Below are 10,694 nucleotides of genomic sequence, written 5' to 3'. Positions count from 1 at the left end.
TCCTCGGGAACTGTGCATTTTTTCGGGGTTAAAAGTAGCCTATGTCACTCTCTGGCCCATGAACTATCTCTGTGCCAAAAATCGTGTCGATCCGTCGCTCCGTTTCGACGTGAAAGACGGACAAACATACAAACACACACTTTCGCATTGGATTGGGATGAATGCAAATCTCATCTGGTTGTGCTTCATACAACGTCACAACGATGAAAACCGATATAATTGTGATATCTGGTAGCTTGGTGAACGATTGTGTTGCTCTGATGATGAACTCTGGTTGAGTTCGAAACGTGACAGCGTAGTGATAGTTTATGTGATGTGTGTGTTTTTACAGCGTGGATTGGGAAGAGCTGCATGATAACACATTAGTTGCATAAACGTAGCTATCGAGGTTGCCGGTGAGCAAAGTAAGTAATTGTTTATTTTATTTAGTTCACCGAAATGATTATTTTGGAAATCAATATTCCCAAATTTCAATTCAACTGTCCTTAATAGACTCAAAGGTACAGTCACCAGCATTAATGTCTGCCACAGCGGAGCGTGCAAAAATATCTGACATGTCCTTCCAGCCCTAGAAATAGAGTCGTATCAGATTTATGCACGCTTGTTGTGTCAGATATTGGTGCTGGTGACTGTGCTTTCACAGGCGAAGCGACTTATAATAGACGACCAGATGGCCTAGTGGTTAGAGAACCTGACTACGAAGCTTGAGGTCCCGGGTTCGATTCCCGTGTCGGGGCAGATATTTGTATGAAAAATACTAATGTTTGTTCTCGGGTCTTGGATGTTTAATATGTATTTAAGTATGAATCTATCTATATAATTATATTTATCCGTTGCTTAGTACCCATAACACAAGCTTTGCTAAGCTTACTTTGGGACTAGGTCAACTGGTGTGAATTGTCCCGTGATATTTATTTATTTATTTATTTTATTTATAATAAAGTCGCAATTTGTAATTCATCCCCTGTCACACGTAGTACCTATTCTATTGCTACGAAAATTGTAAATTATTTTATTCCTCTGTAACAAACCGCGTAACCTGAGGCCTATAACAAAACGTGTGACGTAATTTACTATGGATGACCCTTTGTTACAATTCTTTCAATAGAGTAAGTTTTTTTTACAGCAAAAGCGATTTCTTTTTAAACTGGCAGGCTCCGGGTTCCACGAAAAGCCAGCCATAGTAAAGGTGACCTTCGATGTTTTGCTTTTATTCGCACCAGCCAGTACCATGATATGCTGTACTTATTATATTTTATCTGTGTAAAAACGTTCAGTTCCAAAACATGTTAAGTTGTTATGTACCTAATGTATGCAATTAAAATGTCTAGTCTATGATTTTATACGAGTAGAATAGGTACTTACTATGGCGGTGATATCCTTTATGATCCTAAATTTAATCCGTACCTAATCCTATCACCGTCCTATCATATTATAACAACTGTTTCCCTAACTTTATCATAAAGCCACAATAAAACATAAACCGGCCAAGAGCGTGTCGGACACGCCAGATATAGGGTTCCGTAGCCATTACGAAAAAAATAAGTAATATTTTTCTAAGGATTTCGTATTTTATACGGAATCTTCCAAGTTTAGGTATATTTTATACCTTAGGCTGCTATTTACTCTAAAACTACTAATAATTCTCAAGCAAACTTAGCCGTTATAGTTTTCCTTAAAAAATTTGATATAGGTACTTACTACCATCCTGAATTTTTTCAAATTTTTCTACCCACCGGTTTGGATTTTAGAGGGGAGGGGGGGACGCTCGATTTTAATGAAAATTAGCACTTTAAAGGTGAATATTTCGCAAAGATATCGCTGAATCGAAAAATCGCCTTAGCAAACCCCTAATGGTTTTAAAAGACCTATCCAACGATACCCCACACTATAGGGTTGGATGAGAAAAAATCACGAAATCCTTAGAAAAATATTACTTAATTTTTTCGTAATGGCTACGGAACCCTATTTTTGGCGCGTCCGACACGCTCTTGGTCGGTTTTTTGCTAATGTCTAATGTTGTATAGGTACGGAAGGCCGACTCGCACTTGGCCGGTTTTTTTTTGGCTGTGCGAAGCCGGGGCGGGTCGCTAGTGACTTAAGTATAAAATTATGGCAGTCAAAAGGATCCCCATTTACAGCGGCGGCCTTAGGGGATGGCGAACAGGGCAACCTCCCGGGGCCTCGCTCTTGCCAGGGGCCTCGCGCAACAACCCAAGCAAATTTAAAAAATTAAGAATTTTTTAACTATATTTTCGCATCACATAGGTACTTTTCACGAAGGACAAAGGGCCTCGCAAAGACCTGCCGCCCGGAGCCTCGCAATGGGTCAGGCCGCCGCTGGTCATTCATTTTTAGATTTTTATATCTACAATAAAGTAAGAGTAAGTAGATATTATAGGTATATAATTTGTCAACGGTAAAACCAGCACAACGAAGCCAAAATAAAAACAGCAACAAACATGATCTTTTCATAATGCAAAGCAACCTTTTCAATTTGGTTAGGTTACACACTATTTGTATTTAGTTTATGCATGCTATCTCTGTCCTGTATAAACACGATGTGCACGATGTAGATACATTTTCCCGCTCTAAGTTTCACCACCTTAAAATTACATGTTGCCAAATTTTACATTAGTTACGACAGAAACCCCTTTTTGGAAAATAGAAGTTTAAAAATAGTTACTTGAAAGTGCTACAGCTACACAATACAGTAAACAGCAAAGTGCAAAACCAAGCGAGTTGAATAATATAAGTGGGTGGGGTGACGTCATTCACAGTCACTAAAAAATAAAATTGAGTGTTTGACATTTATAAAGTGTTGCCAGTTTTTGCACATTTCGCTGGAATTATCGAAAAATATTGGTGTACTCACTTTCATTGATGCAGGAATCGATATTACATACTAAGTGCATTTTTATTTACTTTAAAACATTATTTTGTTTAAACCTTGCCTGGCTAGCAATAAATTTTCCCTTTGTAAAAAAATAAGTTAAATGAATTATGATGATGTTTTTTTTGGAATATTCAAAGCGAGGGTATTCTCAAAGGGGCCAAAGCCGCGGGCACAAGCCAGTCATACAATGTGATAAAGCTGAAAAATATACATTTATCCCCAAAATCTGTGAAAAACGGTAGTAAAGTAGACTAGACTTCGCCTAGTAATTATGAATCCCACCAAAAACATTCTGTAACAAACTAGCCAACTCTCGATGGAGCTGCTTGTTTATCTCTAAAAAGTAATGAAATCTAGACAAAGTCGTGCCAAGTCCAAGGTTCCTTACTGCGATTTCTTTATTATTCCCCACTCACGTATAAAGAATGTTGAGTCTTATCCAGTAAATGTTGAGACTCAATACGCGGACAATATAAAGAAATCGCAGTAAGGAACTTTAGACTTGGCACGACTTTGTCTACATTTCATTACTTTTTAGAGATAAACAAGCAGCTCCATCGAGACTTGGCTAGTTTTTTACAGAATGTTTTTGGTGGGATTTCACTTGTTTTTGTAGAAAATTTGTAAAGGCGGTATGTCGATCTCTAATAGTTTGGTTGAACGGTTGTTTTCTAATCAGGGTCACCATGTACTCCAGATCTTCGATTATCCTAGTTTTTATAGTTTTCCCTTTATGTGGCCATTAAACCCTAACTCTGTACCAAATTTCAGCTCTCTGACTTTATGGGAAGTACTAGTCCTATTTTGATGATCATGAGTGAATGAGTGTCATAAATGCGAAACTTTGTTAATTTTAATGATCCAAAAAAGGCGATGGCGGGACGACCTAGACGCGTTTTCCAGCGACTGGCCAGACATTAGTGCCGACAGGGCAAGTTGGAACTCCAAGACTCTGAAGAGGCTTTTGTCCAGTATTGGGACATTAGAGGCTAAAAATTTTTTTGTTCTAAAAACGATGTTAATCTTTCTTCTCAAATGGTTGATCGCGACTTCGTCTGCGGAGATTTCGTTTATCACTGTCCCGTGGAAACTATGTAATTTTCCGATACAAATAATATTTTTTAGTCTCAAACTATCTCAATACCAAAAAATTTTGTAACTCGATTCAGCAGTCTAAGCTTGAAAGAAAAGGTAACGGACAGAAAGATAGTTATTTTCAGTCAGTTATGGATACAAAGTTTCGAAAAGTTACTATATTTGTCAATATTTTAAATGTGCCATGCCTTTTGCTAACATTATGGCAATTATTGTTGTGATCCTGACTGATTTTTGAAATGTGTGCAGTCGTATTTTCTTCAAGCTCAGCAGCAGTGCTCGTATCAATAGAACACAAAAAAATATTGTGAGACTGAAAAATATGTTATATTTAAATCCTAACACTAGCAACACCAGTGACGCAAGCCACAGAACCGACCGACTTTGACAGCTAGCTATCTACAATACTCCGCCGTCGTGGTGGTTACTCGTGCGCATCACAGGTCGCGTTTTACTGCGAATAGCAAAATAATTCCAGGAATCGGTGATAAAACAATCAGTGATTTTGTGAAAAAACTGGATCAAACACTGGAGTGCAGTGAGAGTGCATGTTATTTTTTCTGGAGGACCTTTGTTGCGTTGCCTAGGTAAGTCTTACAAAAAAAAACCACATTCACTTGTCTTTGACGTTTCGAAAGTTGGTTCGAACGTCACTTTTCCCGTGATATAGTCGAAAAAGGTCTTTTAGATTTTTATAATGTTATTTAGGCACATATGGCAAAATATTTCTGTTGTGCGAAATGTAAATGCGTCAGGCCATATTGTTATGATAATGCAAGCAAAGCTACATTTACCGCGTTACTTACGTGGTCACTCAATTGAATTGACTAGTCAACTACATTTCAAATTAGGTTTAGAAATCGAAGTATTTTCGCAGTAATTCGCTTTGCTCAGCATTTCCTTTACTAACACTAACTAAAAAGGTTTGTATTTAAAATATGCATAATTATAACATAATTAAAAGTTTTAAAAGTTTGCTTTTTGGTCAGCTGGCTAGTGCGTAAAAGGGGTTTTACCTCTTATCTAGCCCGTTAATGTAATTTTTAAAATATACACACATTATGGTACTTGAAACAAGATATTGATACACTTAGAGAGCACAAGGCCTTGAGATTAGTTAATAATAAACAGTGCATTGATCTGTCTGCCTTGGAGAACTTTTTGAAAGTTATGCTAATTATGGAATATTCCTGACTTCCAAGTTCATGTTTTAATATTTTGGCTTATCGGTGACCCAAACTGATCACATGCTAGCTTCATTGGCAGCATGACATGAAGGTTTTAGTTTGGTAACCTGAGACCACTCTCAGGAGGCCCACGTGAGGCATAAAAGTAAGGTTGTCCTCCTAGGTGACACTATACAGTTAACTCAGCAACTTGGATAGCATTGAGGCGTTATGCACTGTGTGCCCTTATGGAAAAGGTTGTACTTTATCTTGCTTTGGGTTGGCATCCTTTATATAGCTTATACAAGGTGGAAATTTGAAAATAAACGACATCTGGAGATAATAAAGTACTCTCAATATTGAAGATAGGGAAAGTTACTCAAAGGAAATATTCCTTTATTTTTAAAAAGAAAGAAAATTGCAAAAAATAATTTTTTTCTTTTATGTTTAGTTAAAATAAAATTAAAACAAAGTTTACATTTAATGGTCTTCCATTCTATTTATTTACCATTGTGTTTATTTTGATCCTTACAATTAATAAATCTTAAATCGGTAAATGCCATAACATTATAATAGGTATTAGTTTTGTTTTGTATTTTAATTGGTTAAAGTGACAAAGTTTAAAGTTCATAGAACAAAATTTTATATGGTCCATACAATGTTATATTTTGAACATGAAACTACCGTGAGACTCACTCATATTAAATATATTGACCCGGATAACTCACGTCTTACATCGAGTTTAGCTCAACATGTTTCGGGCTAATCCAAAGGGCTACGGATTAGCCCGAAAGACGTGAGTTATCCGTGTCAATATATTTAATATGAATGTTATATTTGTTATTAATTACAGTTGTTGCACTTAATGTGGTTCAGATAATCTAAGTAACTAATTAAGTAGCAAAGTCCACTATATTTAACCGAGCAAACAATCATTTAAGTAGGTGAGACAATAACTTGACATGTTCATCAGTCACTGTAAACAACAAGTTGAAATAGATACAAACAACAACTTAAAAATACAATGGTGACATTGACAAGTAGTGCAAAGGTGACTTATTATAACACTAACTTTTGCCTGCAACATTGTCTGCGAGGAGTTTGTTTACTGCTGGGCCGCAGAAACTACACAATTTTCAAGTATAAAAACTACCCTATGTTCTTCCCAGTCCCAGATTCAAGATAATTTAACTACACATTAACTGTTATAACATAAATGTGTAAACACATAAAACAGTTATATCTTTATTATTAAACATAGTACAGCTAATTAATGGATATACCAAATTACTATTACTTAATTAGTTTTTGATACTGTCATTCCTCCTGAGGACATTATTACATCATATCTCTGTTATACCTGTTACTGTAATTAAAGTTAAGTAAAAGGTGTTTAAAACCCATTATCATGTCATACTTCATGAGTCATGTTTTACTGTAAAACTTTGTATTGGTGTTCTTCAATAAAAAGTCTAAGTATATAGATTTAATGCTATTTATTGTCTCAGTATAACGTATTTATGTAATAATGCAAAATGTATAATTTTAACATGAAACTACCGAGGGACTCATAGTGAAATAAACTTGATAACTTATGTTAATCGAGTTTAGCTCGATTCATCAACATCATCATCCCAGCCTATATACGTCCCACTGCTGGGCACAGGCCTCCTCTCTTAGCTCGATTGTTTCGGGCTAATTCGTAGTCCTTCATTACAGAGCACACGCCACGACGACTGCTTCAAAACGCGGACTGTGCGCTACCTGTCGCGTGAGCTCTGAGATGAAAGGCTATGAATTAGCCCGAAATATAAAATAAATAAAAGAAAAAAAAAAAATCGCAGTTCAAATCGCAAAAATTGGTAGCTAGTCTGGTCGCCCTGTTGCATGCGTGCGCGCGTGTCGCGCTCGCGCTGGCTGCTGGCGGCGGACAAGGGCGGTGCTGCTGTGGCTGGCGGAGGTGCTGGAGAGCGCGCGTTGAAACAACAGACGGTCGCGTCCCATTACCGGCCAGCGGCCTGCAAAATTGTATGAAATCTCTTTTCACTTCTCATGCTCGTAAACTCGTAAAGTTCGTGTTTATGCTGGATCTAGGCGACATAAAATGACTTTTTATGCTCTCGGGTATAAAGTAAAATCTTCGTCTAATACCAAGGCAATCGGGTGTTAACAGCCACTAACAAAAAAATATCTACTTAAATATATATTTTTTAATAATTTTTAATTTGTATAAAACTAAAAATTAATCAAATAAATTAAAATAAATCAATAAAACTAAGTATTCATAATTATATTAGCAAGGCATGAAAAATAAAAGGTACCTTCTTAGTAGTGAACAATGTTTCCACTATTGGTATTTCATCTCCTCGCAATCAAAGTGAAAAGTAGAGTGTAAAACTCGAGCATTAAAACCATTCCTCTCGACGTGTCTATCAACCCTCGCCGCAAAGGCGTCTTTACCTATAGTGCAGGGTGTGCGTTGCACACGGGCGCAGCGGTGTTAGGGGCGCCGGTCGCGGCACTTTGTATCTATTCCATTTTGACCGCGCGCTTCCTAGATGCCGCTAAAGTAATAATTGCACACGGGCGCTACATGGGCTAAAGACGCCTCTGCCTCGCCGTACCGGCTCGGGTGGCTATATGAACGTCTCGGGTAAAATGGCTCGTTTTATGCTCTTGTTGTACAACAATCTACTATTGCAGGCCGCTAGAGTGACCGCGCGCCGGCAGCCGAGCCGCAGCGCCTACAGTGCGATACCTCCCGGCCTATTATTTGTAACACAACGTAATATCGAAAATACAAACTGAGACATGGATGCACAGAAAAACCAGAAAAAGAGACCAGCGCTGGGAATCGAACCCAGGTCCTCAGCATTCCGTGCTGCGTGCCATACCCCTACACTACCACTGGACAGGAGTACAGACACGAATTTCTCCTATGCTCCCATATCTCAGGCAGGTTGCTTATTTCTACTAACTAAGGTACTTAAGCAGCAGCACTAGCGACATCTATGTTTCGCTCTCATCGAGAGACGTAACACACTTTTGGAACTAACCGCTCACCCAGACAAGAGATGTCGCTACTAAGCAATCAAATTATGATTGGTTATTTGGAGTCTTTTTGTATTTTTTTTATTTCAACTCCAAATTTGTTACTTCTACGGTCATCCCGTAAAACCATATCGAAAATTCAAATTGAGACATGGATGCACAGAAAAACCAGAAAAAGAGACCAGCGCTGGAAATCGAACCCAGGTCCATGATTTTAATAACTGAAGCTAAAAACGTGTTAAACGATACAAAATCATCTTCTATTTGTCCAAACTGAATACCTCAGCTTAGCCGATAAAAGTTCCATATTAGTCACGTTTATTGTTTACTCACACACTAAAACAGAAGCACTTAATTAGGTTAATACTATGTTTGTTTCTGTCTATCAAAATTGGTCTCGACTATGTCAGAAAAGGACACAACACTGAGACTGACGTAAAGCGTTAATCGCAAGGAAAATAAAACAAATGAGTAACTATAAATGCCTTAACTTTATATGGTATTATTATTACTGAGTTAAATTGTACTTTATGAATCATGAATGGGTTTGTAAAGTTAGGTAGTAAACTTAAATCCAAATCTTTATTACTATTACATAACTAACCTACCCACTCGTATACCTTCTTCTTCCATTTGACCACATTCAACGTAGAAAGAAAAGCAAATACATTTATTGCCCATAAAACAAAAACATACATATAACATCACCACTGCCAACTGCCACCATATAGAGAATGGTCTTGTCGGTGACCAGCTGATTTCCGATCGATTCACCGACCTAGTCTTTCAGCCATTTGCTGGTAAGCCGGGAGAGGAGCATGCATTCTCCCGTTAGGCTCTGTTTGGTGCTTGGGTCAGTCTTTTTTAGGGTTCCGGAGCCAAAATGGCAAAAACGGAACCCTTATAGTTATTATAGGGGGGGCACTCCATACACGTAACAGAAATTGTTTTTTTTTTAACTCGCATCAACTTGTGGCACATAGTTCGACAGCTGTTTTGAAAAAATAGTAAGGTTTCTCAAAAACTTTACAAAAAGGACGTAAGTGCCGTGAAGATACGCTCTTTTTCTGGTAATAGATTTTAAGACTGTAGTAAGTGTTTTAATTGTGTTATAATATAACGCACATAATATTACTACATTTTTTTCGTAATGGCTACGGAACCGTATCTTGGGCGTGTCCGACACGGTCTTCGCCGGTTTTTTGTTGATTCCCATTAATTTCTTCCTTGACCGACCCAGTCTTGCTTCAAACATTGGCTGGAAAGCCGGGAGAGGAGCGTCCATTCTCCCGTTAGGCTCTATGGGGTGATTGAGGCAGTCTTTTTTTGTTTTCCTTTTCATAATCAATTTCGCTTTGATTTCTTTGGCAGATGTATGTGTAGCGACACAGTTGTATAGCTACCCATATAGCGATATCTTTATAGGTTAGCTATACCGACGGGCTCGCCAGTAGTCTCTCGCCCATAGGACTGTGTACTCGTCCTATATGGGAATAAATAATAATTGGCAGTATTCAGTGTTTGGACTTATATCTCTCATTGACTCTCCATTACGGTATTTGACTATTTTGTATCTGTTTTATAAATTAAAACTACACAATGCCTGTTATCGAATAGAAAAACAATTTTTAGGCTACCTTTACAAATAACAAAGTTATAAAGGTTTGAAATTCAAGATTAGACAGAGAAAGACATACTGGCATGTGACGTCACACGCCAGTACCGCCATACTTGCTGCATAGAGAAAGAGACAGGTATATAGATTTTTCAAAAAATCACTATAAATCCAAATGTCAACCGATTTAAATTTTCTCTTCGCTAAACACTATCTGTATATCTATATTTTCATAATAATATTAAGATATGGCAAAATAGGAGTTGTCAAATACCGTATTGCAATAAACGATTCTAAATTCTAACACAAAGAATACTAAATATGGAATGTTAATATGACGTTAGGAGCACAAAGGTTCCACCCAACGATTCAGTTTATTTGACCTACAGGCGACTGAACCACTGTAAATTACCGTTGTTCTAAGAGTAGTAGACAGTTTAGTATACTACTGGCTCCCCGATATAGTGCCCTAGATTGTGTTAATGACTAGTGCGTCAACAACTTTGTGGTTATCGCACTAATTGAGGTGTAGCAATTAATACTAATGTCTTTATTTAACTTAAGAGACACTTTTGTTAATTGAAGATTCTTCCTGTTGTTTTACTGTCGCTTATGTTTAGATTTTTACGTCATCTTGGGCGGAGCCGTTTGTTCAATGATGAACTAAAAGAATTTCTTTGTTCACCCGCGACCTTATACTGAGGAACTGCATGAACACGCATAATAATATCTTGCATACACTTAAGAGCGTTTATACCTGCTGAGTTGGTAACGTTGCATTTTTGTTACTTTTCTCGATTCTTCCATAAAAATTAAAAATGTGGTCTGTTAGAACTGATCTATATGGAGCTCCGCAAAGTAACGCCTGATT

General features: G+C 37.5%; 1 protein-coding gene across 1 annotated transcript in view; it reads left to right on the top strand.

Annotated features, from left to right (window-relative positions):
- The first annotated feature begins 4,372 nt into the window (after positions 1-4,372).
- Positions 4,373-10,694, top strand: part of LOC141444571 (uncharacterized) — a 52,060-nt gene continuing 45,738 nt past the window's right edge. The window contains exon 1 of the mRNA XM_074110136.1: positions 4,373-4,578. The gene's annotated coding sequence lies outside the window, so the exon portion shown is untranslated. The remainder of the gene's footprint in view (positions 4,579-10,694) is intronic.

Source organism: Choristoneura fumiferana, chromosome 30, assembly GCF_025370935.1.
Source record: "Choristoneura fumiferana chromosome 30, NRCan_CFum_1, whole genome shotgun sequence".
Lineage (NCBI taxonomy): Eukaryota > Metazoa > Arthropoda > Insecta > Lepidoptera > Tortricidae > Choristoneura > Choristoneura fumiferana.
The sequence above is the reverse complement of the archived record's forward strand: the minus strand, read 5'-3'. Positions and strand labels throughout refer to the sequence as shown.